The sequence below is a fragment of the Lynx rufus genome, unplaced genomic scaffold (genome assembly GCF_022079265.1).
Source record: "Lynx rufus isolate CCGP_SWC_20201006 ecotype Redwood Valley unplaced genomic scaffold, mLynRuf1.p SCAF_1, whole genome shotgun sequence".
Lineage (NCBI taxonomy): Eukaryota > Metazoa > Chordata > Mammalia > Carnivora > Felidae > Lynx > Lynx rufus.
Window position 1 is genome coordinate 130921678 of NW_025814823.1, and position 14798 is coordinate 130936475.

At 35.8% G+C, this 14798-nt stretch overlaps 1 pseudogene; it reads left to right on the forward strand.

Moving 5' to 3' along the window:
- Window positions 1–5167: 5167 nt before the first annotated feature.
- LOC124522915 (uncharacterized) lies at window positions 5168–5298 on the forward strand (annotated as a pseudogene).
- The last annotated feature ends 9500 nt before the right edge of the window (window positions 5299–14798 follow it).

Genomic DNA, 14798 nt, shown 5'->3' on the forward strand with positions numbered 1-14798 from the left:
CATGCTCATCATAGGGCCCAAAGCAGGACTCTGTCCTGCTACACTGGAATCATGACCTGAGCCGAAATCAAAAGTTGGACGCTCAACCAACTGACCCACCCAGGTGGCCCTGCAGTAATGTTTTTTTAGACTCCCAAACGAAGCGTCAGAGTTGAGGGAATTGCTTGAATTCACTGTGTGCTTTTATTTTGGACCTTTAGAAACAAAGATTGATTCCTGCATTTTTATAAAAGCACTTTGGATTATGGAAATTTTCTTGATGCAAAGCAGGTTAAACTGTGGAAGTTTCTATGACTTTGAAAACATGCAGAGTGAAGAGATGGTGATCTATTTCTCCATTTTTTTAAATATTGACTTTTTCCTCTTTGGACTGATGCAATAATTATGATTTGGCTGGAATAAAGTAATCAGTTTGTGCACTGGCCTTTAAAGACTTATACATCAGCATGGACATTATTTAACTGGAATTCATAAAACGTTGGGAGGGTCTTACAACTTACAACAAAACACAGCATCATACCGTGAGGCTACAACTTTTCCTCTTTATTTTGACTTGCAAAAATAGAGATGGCAGAAATAATCCTAGACATTATAAATTTGCCATTCTTTTTTTAAAATTTTTTTAAAGTTTTTTAATTTTTATTTATTTTTAATTTTTTAATGTTTATTTATTTTTAAATTTTATTTTTTATTTTTAAAAATTTACATCCAAATTAGCATATAGTGCAACAATGATTTCAGGACTAGATTCCTTAGTGCCCCTCACCCATTTAGCCCATCCCAAATGTTTATTTTTGAGAGAGAGAGACAATGCATGAACGGGGAAGGGGCAGAGAGAGAGGGAGACAAGAATCTGAAGCAGGCTCCAGGCTCCAAGGTGTCAGCACAGAGCTTGAGGTGGGGCTCGAACTCATGAACTGTGAGATCATGACCTGAGCCGAAGTCTGTGCCTTAGGTGACTGAGCCACCCAGGGCCCCATGTTTATTTACTTTTGAGAGAGATAGAGAGAAAGAGTGCAAATGAGGTAGGGGCAGAGGGAGAGAAGCAGGGTCCAGGCTCTGAGCAGTCAGCACAGAGCTCGATGTGGGGCTCGAACTCACAAATTTTAAGATCATGATCTGAGCCACATTCGGACACTGAACCTATTGAGCCACCCAAGGGCCCCCTGATTCTTCCTTTATGAAAACAAACCTAGCTCTTCCACAGACCTCTCTCCTCAGGAAAGAGCTTGCTACAGTCAAGTAATGGCCATTAATCCCCACCCACCACGGCTTTGCCCATTTCTTCCCTACATGATTTCACATACTTCTGTGCTTAAATTTATTATATTTATGTACTCAAATTACTTATCGAGAATCTATTTGTGAGCACTGGGCAAGACATTGGAAATAAAACATTTAACTCAACAAACATGGTTCTTCCTAAGTGTGGTAAGTTTATGTCCTTCAAAAAGATATGTTAAGCATAGGTAGAGGATCAATAGATGAATCAATCAACAGACTACAGTATATAATACAATGGAACGTTATTTAGCTAAAAAACCCCAGTAAATTCAGACACATGCTACAACATGGATGAGACCTAAAGGCATTACGCTAAGTGAAATGAGCCAGTCGCAAGAGGGCAAATACTGTATGATTCCTCCTCTATGAGCAACCTAGATTAGTCACATTTATAGACAAAAAGTTGAATGGTTGTTGTCAGGGACCGGGGAAAGAAAAGTTATTGTTTAGTGGGTACAGAGTTCAGTTACGCAAGATAAAAAAAAAAAAAGTTCTCAAGATGGATGGTGGCATGGTGTAGCACAGCTATGTGAATGTACCCAATGTCACTGCACTACACATTTATAAATGGTTCCAATGATCGATTACTGCCACCGCACATCTCTGACAATTTTTTTTTTCTTTTCTCTGCTTTTCCTCTCTTCTGACACTTCTACTTGCAGGCCTTTATGCCATGAATCTTAACTGTATGTTAATTCTGTGGTCGAAAACAGACATCACAAATTTTTCTAGAGTATTATTTGTGCCAGCACTAAACTACAGAATTAGCATTTTAGGTAAAGCCTTTTTTCTTCTATAGGCATTATTTCTTTGCCATTAAATGTCTATTTTTGAGACTATCTCTGCTGCCAAAGATGCGTTTCGATCTATGTAGGATCCAATCTAAAGGTTACCCCTATATAGCCAATAATGCTCTTTATTTTTTTTTTCTGAACTTTGGCCATTTAGGGTACTGATGTCAATGTACTTATGCGCTCAAAAAGTATTTTCAGGTGTTCACATAGTACTATACCTGGGATTCATGGTGCATGTCATTTAACATCATACATGTACTGAACACCTTATGTGTGCTTCTGTTATTTATAATTTAGAGACAATTTTTATCAGAACAAATGAAATATAAAATTGTGGCCAAGGGCAATTTTTGTTGATGAGTAAGAAATTAAGAAAAATTGGTTGGTTTCAAGATTTTTTCCCTCCTATAAACATTAGTATACCAAAAATAAAGAACCAGAAAGGCACTTGCCTATCAAATATATAAACATATTTTCAATAATTAACATGATTTAATATTAGTACAAAAAGAGAGCAACGGAATGAATAGCTTTATAACACTAGTATAACACAAAATTTTAACATGCGATAAAGAAGATATCATAATTCACTTAGAAAAGAGTGATGTATTAAAAATACTACATGTGGGAAACTATTACTTTTTTTGGGGGAAGGGTCAATTCACACTCTCTGCTTTTCAACATGTCAACATATATACTAGAAGAAATTAAAGAGTAATGCAGCCAACAAAATGTAGAGGGAAATAAAGGAAAAATGACTTTTGTGTTCGGTTAGTATTTTTTGAGATTGGCACACTTGTAAAGAACTCATAAAACTAAAAAATCCTGACAACACGTACAACTTTAGCCTTGACTACTTGGATGCTTACAGAAATTCACTGAAATCTAGCAAGTAATTAAATACAGGTCTTTATGTGGCTAGATCATGTGAATAGAGCAGAAAACTGCAGGCGTGTAGTAAATGAAGACTGAAAGAGAAATAATCTGTGACTACTTAGCAGTTTTATTTTAGCTACTTAGCAGTTTTATTTTAAAGTTCTCAAAAATTAAAAAACAAAAAAGAAAACAGTTCCACACATGAGAGCTGAGTGTGCCTCAAAGTTACATTACAGAAAATGTGCAAATCATTTTTATGCTGTTGCTGGCAGTCATAGGCACTTCAAAGTAGGTTCTTTAATGCTTTACCTGTCATTCTTGAGCAATCTATTTTGAGCTAAAAACTAATCTCTGAGCATATAAGGCACTGATTGGAAAATACAGCAATTAGGAAAAGTGTACAGGGGAGAGGAAAGAACTGACCCACTTCCAGACAGTAGAATCTTTACTCATAACTTGAATTTGCTACATGCAGAGTTTGGTCAAAAGGCTACATGCTTTTTCAAGGCTGAAGTCCAAGTTGCTTTACAGAACATAATACAAAGCAACATTTTGATGCAAGATTCACTTGAATACTCAGTACCCACTTTCTAAAACAGCATTTTCCAAACTGTAGGTCACGATATATTAGTGGATTAGGAGATCTAAAAATGGTGCCCTTCAAACAGCATTTAAAAAAATAGAAGAATAAAGAGAATATAGAGAAGACAGGCTATATTTTAATGTATTACCCATATGAAGAGCATTTACTATTTAAGAAAATTTAACAATCTTTTTTTTATGGGTGATCCATTTAGATATAATCTATCTAATTCTATACACACTTGTGCACACCCCTGCATATCTCTGCTACGCCTCCAGCATGAAATGCATTTCCTGTTGTGGATCACTCAAAATATTGTGAAATCCGTTGCCAGAGAACACCCGCTATCCTAGACGCATAGATCTTAACTTGACCAAGGAGGGAAGTACTGTGTGCATGCGTGGGGTGTGTATATTTGTGTGTGACCATGTGAAAGTGCATAGAGGCAGATATGGGAAAATCAACGTCTACATCATATGGTCAGCTAGGCGGGAGTCTGGTGAGGACAGACTATATATACTATACTACATTTAGAGTAGTTCTGCTCTACTAAGTAGTGGTTCTGCTACTTATTTGGAATAAATGTTCTACTTGTATAGATCATCATGTTTCAACTGTAAAAATGCTTACAGCAAGTTCTAACATTTTAAATATTCTATCACAGGGGTGGCCTGAGTGGCCCAGTTGGTTAAGTGTCCGACTTTGGCTCAGGTCATGATCTCGTGGTTCATGAGTTCAAGCGCAGTGCTGGGCAGTACAGAGCCTGGAGCCTGCCTCAAATTCCCTCCCTGCCCCTCCCCACTCATGTTCTGTCTCTCTCTCTCTCTCAAAAATAAATAAACATTAAAAAAATTGACGAGAATTCTATCATAGACACAGGATCTGCAATAAGATACTTAATGATCATGCTCCACTGCAGCCCTCCTATTGTCACTTCATGGTAGTAGGGCACAGTCCTACAATGTTCTCTCCACTTTTACATCCTTTTGTCTAAGCAGGCCAAAATGCACCCTTACCTCAGTTTTGTAAAGTACTGTGGAGATTAGTTGTTTATCACTTACTGTCATTTGGGCCATATACCTTTCCCCATCATAATAAAACATTGCTATCAATAGTTGAGCATTTCCTTTCCACAAGATACTGCATTAAAGTTTCAAATCTAGGGGCACCTGGGGGGCTCGGTTGGTTAAGCATCTGATTTTAGCTCAGGTCATGATCTCACGGTTTGTGACTTTGAACTGTGTGTTGGGCTCTGTGCTGACAGCTGGAGCCTGAAGCCTGCTTTGGATCCTGTCTCTGTCTCTCTGTCTCTCTGTCTCTCTGTCTCTCTCTCTCTCTCTCTCTCTGCCCCTCCCCAACTCACTCGTAAAGTTTCAAATCTAAAGTCACTCCTAATTTTTATAAAATCTCCACTGTAGACAATTTATCCTTATTTTATAAATGTAAATTCTAATTTCATTTTCTTTTTATAAGAACTCAAGAGCTGCCTATAAGCACCCAAATTTTGAGATGAGATTAAGTGATGAGACTAAAGTCAGCAAACAGATTCGCCAAAACGGGATTCAAACCTCAGTCCCTGGGTCCTGGCCTCCCTGATTTCTACTCTTCCATATGACATCGTAATCAAGCCAGCTTTGCGCAGTGGCAGTATCGTAGCCAATGAGGTTTATCCGAGGCGCGATTATTGCTAATTGACATCGTAATCAAAGTCTCTTCTCCTCAATTAGGGCATAAAACTTTTTCTTCCATGTGACAATTCATGCAGGTCAATGCAGGCAGGGAAAAGCAAGCTGTTTTTCTAAACAAGCAGCCGGTGTGGTACTGACTCCAAGAAGTCAAATAAAGATGAAGTAAAAAAAAAAAAAAAGAGCAACTAGTCAGGATTTGGGGGAGAAAAGTAGGACAAGCATATTGTATAGCTCCAGGACTACAGAATTTATGCATCTGGATTTGTATACCGTAAAATCATCTGAGATGACTCTGAAGAGGAGATTCTCCCAGAACCACTCATGGGTCTATACTAAGCCCTCTAAAGGAGACAAGAATGGGGTTCCTGGGATTGCTTCACTGATTTGTTCATATCCAAATGGTATGAACACTAAGTCTAGAAACTAACATTTGTATTATGCTTATGAATTCCTGGACACTGTTCTAAGAAGACATTATGTTTATTTATCTGAATATACATAAACTTAAAATTCCTCTCGGCATAGTATCAACTCTATCACCGTTTTATAGATGGGGCTGTTGAGATACATAGAGTTTTTTGCAACTTGGCCAAAGTCACACAAATATGCAATGTGGAGACAGACTCTCCTTATCCAAAATCCTGCCACAGCTTGATCACAGTCAGCAATAAGCACATCAACCCTCCATTAAGGTGAGAGACTGTATGTCACTTTGAGCGTGGCGGAGCAGAGGCAGAGGCCCTTGTTCTGTGAAGGAAGTAGAAATAAGATGTTTATCCTCGGCCAAAACTGGCAAGGCACAGTCCTTTCAACTGGGGAGAAATGGAGGAAATCAGAGGAAGAAACAGTTTTTATTATATACCAAAATGTCACATAGCATGTAAGAATGAATTCGAGCAAGAAACACTAACACTCTCCCAATCTGCTGAATACCTCACATACGGTCCAAATTCAATAAATCCACATGTTTAATAGTCTTTCAAATTTTAATTTTGCTCGAACAAAATTCAAGCCTCATAAACTTTGATTGGCTTCATTTGCCAGTGGGCTTACCTACATACACAAGGAGGCCACTGGTCACATCAGAGTAGGTAATCAGCTATTACCTTGCAAGCCTCTAACAAGAACAGTGGGGTCGGAGTATAGACAATGAGAGAAGCCCTGTTTAGAACTAACCATTTGCTGGGATAGATGTAACTTTGCCCAGACGGTGGTAGAGTTGGGAGTTTCCAAATATTTTGTCAAAAGGCCAGGCTGAAGACAAAACTGCATGATTACACATTTAATGTAATGTCATGTGGAGGTGTTCAAAGAGTTTATTCTGGGTTTTTTTTCCTATGTCACATAAGTAAAATATGCCACTCTGCAAAATGAATGAACTGCCAGCCACCTGAGCCACAGAACTACTGACTGGAGTGTTTAGAATTCAAGCTAAATAATTTTTTCAATACAATGGACTCAAGTGGAAATGTAAATTGCTAAGAAACAAAGGAAAAATGTTTCATCTCACCCAAAATGAAAAAACACAAATAAGGAGATAAGCCTACTTATCAAGATAATAAAACTTTTATTAAATTTTTTTATTAAAAAATTTTTTTTAATGTTTATTTATTTTTGAGAGAGAGAGAGAGAGAGAGAGAGAGAGAGAGCGCCAGAGTGCAAGAAGGGGAGGGGCAGAGAGAGAGGGAGACACAGAATCCAAAGCAGGCTCCAGGCTCCGAGCTGTCAGCACAGAGCCTGACGCGGGGCTTGAAATCATGAACTTCGAGGTCATGACCTGAGCTGAAGTCGGACACTTAACCACTGAGCCACCCAGGCGCCCCAAGATAATAAAACTTTTAAAGATATTAGTAAATTATTTAATGATGGAAGTTCATTAAGCTACATAATTTGACATACTATAGGTTAGACTTTTTATCGGTATCATTTTCATTTCTTTGTAAAAAAAAATGAACAAAAACCAGTGATACTATGTATTAAATTCCTTCAAGATCTCCATACCCTGTAACAATCCCAAATTTTAGAAGATCACATGCCATTGCACATGAAAGCTAATATATTATGGCCAGAAAATACCAATGTAAGTCAGTGTCATGACAATCTATAGAAAATCTAAACAAACAAAAAAAATATTCAGCACTTTATTGGTACACATTCTTTATTTTTTTAAGTTACCATCTCAATTGATGCTCAGAAACTACTGGATAAAACTCAGCATTTATTACAGATGGCTAAAAAAATTCTGAAACCTAAATGGAAAATTTTCCAAGGAAGACATACAGATGGTCATGATGCACATGAGAAGATGTTCAGCATCACCACTTATCAGGGAAATGCAAGTCAAAATCACAATACCACCTCACAACTGTCAGAATGGCAAGTATCAAAAAGACAAAAAATAATATGTTTGTGGAGTTGTCAAGAAAAGAGAACCCTTGGGTACTGCTGATTCCAATGTAAATTGGTGTAAACACCAATTTAATATGGAAATAGTATGGTGGCTCCTCAAAAAATTAAATAAGAAAATAAAATCCATTATTTTCAAAATATATATGCCCCCCATGTCCACTGCAGCATTATTCACAATAGCTAAGATGTGGAAGCAACCTAAGTGTCCATGGATAGATAAATGGATAAAAAAGATGTGAGATACATACATATGTAAAATACACACACACACACACACACACACACACACACACACACACTAATACTACTAAGCCATGAAAAAGAATAAAATCTTGACATTTGTAACAACATGGGCTGACACAGAGGCTATTATGGTAAGCGAAATGTCAGAGAAGGACAAATACTGACTGGTTTTAATTATAAACACCTACAAAACACCTAAACAAACGAAACCAAGAAGACTCACAAATACAGAGAATAAACTGGTGATTGCCAGAGGGGAGGGGCAAAAGAGGAATGGACAAAGCAGGCAAAGAGGATTAATAAATTCAGATTTCCAGATAGAACATATGTAAATCATAGGGATGAAAAGTATAACTTAGAGAATATAATCAATAATATCATAATAACTTTGTATGGTGACAAACGGTAACTTTATTGCGGTGATCAATTCACAGTGTATATAAAAGTTGAGTGACTATGACTATGTTGTACATCTGAAACTACTATAATATTATGGGTCAACTATACTTTTTAGAAAACAGTATATGAATAAGGGGAAAAAATGCTGGATTTTCCCAGGGCATGGGGAACACCTGGAAATAGAAATATGGTCTTAGAAAAAAAACGTTTTTTTGTGTGCGAAGTCAAGAGCAAAAATCATATTTAACGATGAAACAATAGAGATGTGTGCTAGATACTGCTAATTGTCTCCTTGTTCATTTGCCGCTTCCTTTTACTGATAGGACCCACAGAAGTTTAGTTTGTTACACGGAAGAAGCAAAGAGGCAACTAAACTAGCATCATATATGATTACAGAACCTGATAATCAACAGAGTAAACCCAAGCACCATTAAATTACTCTAAGAATTATTACTAGGAAAACTTTCAGATTATAATTAAAACTATTATGAGAACTTTTACAAGCATAGAATGCAGCGGTTACTAACAAGACTTTGTACCAGAATCTATATACTTCTTACAGGTCAATCACTGTAACGGAAAAAAGCAATCAATAGGCAAATACAATGAAATGACTAGGAAACTATAGCTATCTAAATGAAGACCCAAGTAAAATTTCATTTAGGGAGACAAAGTTGAATAGATTAAAAGGTTGAATAATGTTAATATATCAATTATCACAGATTAAACAGAGATTCATCATCATTTAAATCCAAATTCCATCAATTAAAATTTGAATCAATTTTTTAAATAAAAAGTATTCCTAAATTAACATGGAACAATAACTGTGAAAAATCTAGAGAATTGTGCTAAGAGAAGAAATAAAGTAGGTATTTCTCTAACAAATATTAAACTGCAACAACCGCATGGTACTGAGAAAAGAATAGATTGGAAAAACAGAAGAATCAAAAAGTAGATAAAAGTAAAGCCTCATAAAATGTGGAATAATTTTATATATATTAAATATGGTATTCCAAATCTGTTTGAAGGACACCACTGAGGAGTATGATTATTTCTTAGTGATACCTAAAAGTATACTACATATTAAGGCTAACAACTCTTTATCTGCCCCTCATGTAGAAAACATCCTTTCCTGATTTATCACTTACATTTTAAATTAAATGAAGTGTTTTTGATGTACAACTTTTAAGGACTGCTTTCTAGTCTAACCTATTGCTCTTTTTCCTGAATCCCACTTTTACTTTTTCTTTGAGAGTAACTCATACAGGAACCTTTAATTTTGCTCAGATATATTGAGTCAACTTGTCATTTCCTTCCTTCCTTTCTTTCTGTATTTCCTTGTTTCTTTGAGAATCTAGTTGCAGAAGCATTCGAAGTTGTTATGCAAAATAATATAATCATACATTGAAACATTCACTTAAAGAAAAGGTGGGAAAGCAGTATTCATTCTGGAAGGCTAGAACCCAGTTTTTTGTTTTGTTTTGTTTTTGTTATGCTTTTTTGCTTGTTTGTTTTTAAAGGAAGGTAAGACTCTTTAAGCTTAATTCTGGCAGTAAACATTGAATGTTCTGCCCTATCTGCTATCTTTCTGGCCCTAAAAAGCAGAATGCATCCCTACTTCTTTATACTTTATTACTTTTCTGTACCAAATTTTTCCCCCTAAAAAGTGAATATATCACTTTTTCTTCTGTACCCTGACCCTATACATCTCTGCTAGTTCTTACACCTCAGAATATGAACATACTCATCTATCTTTCATTGTAAAACAAAGAAGCCAACAACAGAAACATTTTCTCCCATAGTCCAATCATTCTCCCCCTGCAATTGACATCCCCTTTTCTCTGATCCCCTTTCAAAGCTTATCTTCTTGAGAAAACCACATAGTTCAGTAATTTTAAATTTGAATTATCAACAGGATCATCCAGGAAAGTAATAGAAATTTCTTCAAAGTAAGATCTTAGCAGACTGTGTAGGGTTTAGGAGGGCAAAAGAGGGCAGCAAACGCACTTTTAAGAATGGTTCTCCAGCTTCAGTACACATCTGAATCACTGGGAGAGCTTGGGACAACTTGAAAGCTATAAAGGGTTTTGGCTGTTTTGAGAAATCACAGCAGAGTCAAGATTGTTAGAATGGAAAAGTTGAAGGATAAATACGTCACAAAATAAAAATTTGCATAATGAAAAACAGGTCATGTCTTACAAAGTAAAATGGGCAGTGTTGAAAAATATAGAATTTTCTTACACTAAGAGCAATGAGGAAATAATAAAAGTTTTAAGCAGTAAGCTGACGTTTAAAAATATCACTTTACCTACATTGTGATGAAAAAAAGGAAGACAAAGTTATTATTTGAGAAACGTAATTAAGAGGTAAGAAAATCTGAGGTAGGACAATAAGAAATCAAAGCCTGAGTAGCTTAGAGAGATCTATTAGAGAAAAATCAACAGGATTCAGTAACTGATTTTACTGCCAATTTGAAATTCAGTAACTTCCAACATGACAAGAGACTATAGGTAGCTTCAGAGTCAACCAGGATGGCCTCCTAGAAACATCAGGTAATTAAATGTCTATGCCACTCATGCCCAGGTAATGAATGACAATAGATCAAAATGTAGCCATTCCTGTATTTTTGTCTATTTCTAATATGATTTAATACAGCAAAAAGTTAATTATGTATAGAAGTCTATTCTTAGATGATGTCTAAACCAAGGGTGTAAAACATATCATCAGTTAAATCTATGATTCTTGAACATATTTAGATCCCCTGAGAATCTTTATGAACATCATGATTTCTTCCTATATACGTGGGTAAAGTTCCATGTCCAATTTCAAGGAATTCACATCATCCTTGATATGTATCTGTGTAAAATTCCTTCCATGTAACACCAGCTCCTTATCAATAATCACTGAACCAAGATTACAGATTTAGAATATCAATAAATACCTAGTGAGTTTAAAGGACATAAGCAAATAAAAATTGGTAAAAATTTCAAACTTTTGACCCTGTGATTTGGGGTAATTATACCTGAATTTGGCATACAATGTGGTGAGGACTAATTTATATGTTGGTAACATCTCTTTTTTGAACTTTAGTTGCTCTAAAAAATGAAACTTACCACCTCTTGTCCCTAATAATGGTACTATAAGAGAAACTCTACCCCTTATAAGGAATGTAAGATGCTCAACTGGGTCATTCACAAAAAGCTGAAGAAACTAATTATCAAGATATTTTGGGAATAGACCAGATGGACCTTGGCTGGATTCATAGGGCAGCATCATTCTCCTTGAACTACCCTGCCTTCTGCATTATCATTTAACACTTAGTTGTTTGTTGGACACATGCTAGAACAGGAAGTCATAAATATTCAGTACTGCCTCATGTCCAAATTGAAAAATGCTTTCTCTTCATGGTTCAAGAGTACAAAAGAACACTTCAATATAAGGATCATTTTTCTGCCTTTTTAAAATGCCTCCCTAATCTTGTTCCATTAATTGCTACTACAGCCAAGAGTACTTATTAAATAAGCAATACATTTTCACTCCCTCCTGAAGCTAAAATGGAGTTGCAAAATGTTTTCTAAATAGCCCTTGGGAAAATCTAATTGACCCAGTCAGAACTATTAGTCATATTGTTGGCAAACAGGTTGTTAACTGCCCTCAAAATTGCTAAGCTAGACGCAACTTCCTTAAGGTTGACATAAAAAAAAGTTTATCATTTCCATCTTTGCGAAAGTTAAATGACTTCACCAAGCTTCTTCCCATTTCCCCCTTAATAGAACTTGAAAACAAATTTAACGTTTAACGGGACTGTAAAATTAAATTAAAGTAAAGGAAAAATCGCCTAAACGTGAAGCAAATTTCCCATCAAATCTAATGCCTCTTAACACCACCTTCTAGACCATTTGCATTGCAGTCTAGAAAAGAAATTGAAAGGTTACATATAAAAGATAACTTCTGGTTCAATGACTTATCAACCAGTATGTCAAGTCTATTAAAATAATTCGTCAACAAAATAAATCCTGTTTTTTTGCTTTTACTCCTCCTGACAAAACAGGTTGATATGAAAACTGTACAAAAAAAGTATCCACTTGGTAAAGTCACTGTTAACAGAGGCAAGTAACACTGAACAGTTCTACAAGTTTTGTGAAAAATCTGGATTCAAGCATAAAAAGGGACAAAAATGGTGGGAACACTACCCTGGAAAACCAGATCAAAGATCTACTAGTATTATTCAGGTCCCAACCAAGAGAATAGGAAGAACTGAGAGAAGGGGAGAAAAGTTGTTCTCTAATCGTGGTCTGAAAGTATACATTGCATAATTTCTAGCCCTTTAAATTATTTAAAATGTGTTTTATCGCCTAGAACATGGTCTATCTTGGTGAACATTCCATATGCACCTGAGAAGAATGAGCAGTCTACTATTTTTAATGAAGTCTTCCATACCTATCATTTATATTCATTGATTGATGGTGTTGTTGAGTTTAACTATGTCCCTACTGATACTCTGCTTTCTGAATCTGTCAATTACTTATAAGGTGGTGCAAGCTGAAGTTTCCAAATACAATAATAAATTCATCTACCTCATCTTGCAGTTCTATCAACTTTTGCCTTATGTATTTTGACTCTGTTGCTAGGTATATTGGTATTAACAACTGTATCTTTTTGGAAAATTGACTCATTTATCAGTATGTAATGTCTTTCTTTACTCTTGATAATTTTCTTTGCTCTAAAATTTGATATGTCTAATTTTTTTTAAGTTTATTTATTTATTTTGAGAGAGAGCACACAAGCAGAGAAGGGGAAGACAGAGGAGAGAGAATCCCAAGCAGATTCCAGGCTGTCAGTGCAGAGCCTAATGTGGAGCTTGATCTCATGAACACTGAGATCATGATCTGTGCCAAAAACAAGAGTCAGACGCCCAAATGACTGAGCCATCCAGGTGCCCCTGCTCTCTATAATATAGCTATTCCAGTTTTCTTTGGATTAGTGTTAGCAATGGTAAATCTTTCTCCATTCTTTTAGTTTTAATCTACATCTGTCTTTATACTGAAAGTGGGTTTCTTGTGAAAAACAAAGAGTTGGGTCTTAGTTTTAATCCACTCTGAAAATCTGTCTTAAAATTGGCGTTTGAAGTAATGATTGAAATGTCTGGATTCATATCTATCATATTTGTTATTGTATTTTATTTATCATGTTGTTCTTTTTTAATCTTTTTTCTTTCACTCTTTTCTGCCTTTTCTGTTTTTTTTTTAATGTTTATGTATTTTTGAGAGAGTGCGCACTAGAGAGAGCTTGCACAGGCAGGGGAGGGGCAGAGAGGGAGGGAGTCACAGAATCCGAAGCAGGGTCCAGACTGGGAGCTGTCAGCTCAGAGTCCAACATGGGGCCCAAACACACAAAGCATGAGATCATGACACTGAACTTACTGAGCCACCAAGGTGCCCCTGCCTTTTCTGGTTTCCACTGAGCATTTTAAGTGATTACATTTTCTCTCCTTGACAAAACTGAAAAAATGATTTTTTTCAGTTTTGTTAACTGCTGTCCTAGAATTTGCAATACACATTTACAACTAATCTGAATCCACTTTCAAAGAACATCATATGACTCCACAGGTAATGCAAGTGACTTAAAATAACAAAGTATTCCAAATCCCTCCCTCCCTTCCTTTGTGTCATTGCAGTCTTTCCTTCAAATTATAAATATGCTCTCATAATCAAATACATTATTGTTGTTATTAAACTTTTATCTGTTAGATTAAAAATAAATATTTTTATTTCACCTTCACATTTTCCTTCTCTTTTAGGAACTTCTTTAAATATTTCTTGCAAGGCAGAAATGGCAACAAATTTACTGGCAACAAATCCCCACATTTCTGTTTGTCCTTACTTCTTTTTTAGTATTAAAGTATAATTTGCAAGACAAGATTTCATGTTGCTGTTTTTCCCCAACACTAAAAATTTCATTCTATTCTCTTCTTCGTTGTGTGGTTTACTGAGGAAAAGTGCTACATAATTCTTGTTGTTCTATTGATAATGTGTTCATTCTATCTTATTTCCAGTTTTTTAAAGAATATTTATTTATTTTGAGAGAGAGAAAGTGTACTTGGGGGAGCAAAAGAGATGGGGAGAGAGAATCCCAAGCAGGTTCCATACTCAGTGTGGAGCCCGATGTGGGGCTCAATCCTGATCCCACAAACAGTAAAATCAGGACCTGAGCCAAAATCAAGAATTGGATGTCCGAACAAGGCACCAATCAAGTTTTTAAATTTCTCATTGATCTTCTGCATTTTGAGTATATGTTTAGGTTTAGTTTGGTGGTTTTGTTTTTGGCATTTATCCTGCTTGGTGTTTTATACACATCTAAATCTTTGGTCTGGTGTCTTTCATTTCGGGAAATTCTCAATCATTATTTCTTCAAATGTATTTTTTTTCTATTTCTTTTTCCATCTGGTATTCTATTTATACATGTTGCACCTTTTATAGTTGTCCTACAATTCTTGAACATTCTGGGTTTGTTTTTTCAGTC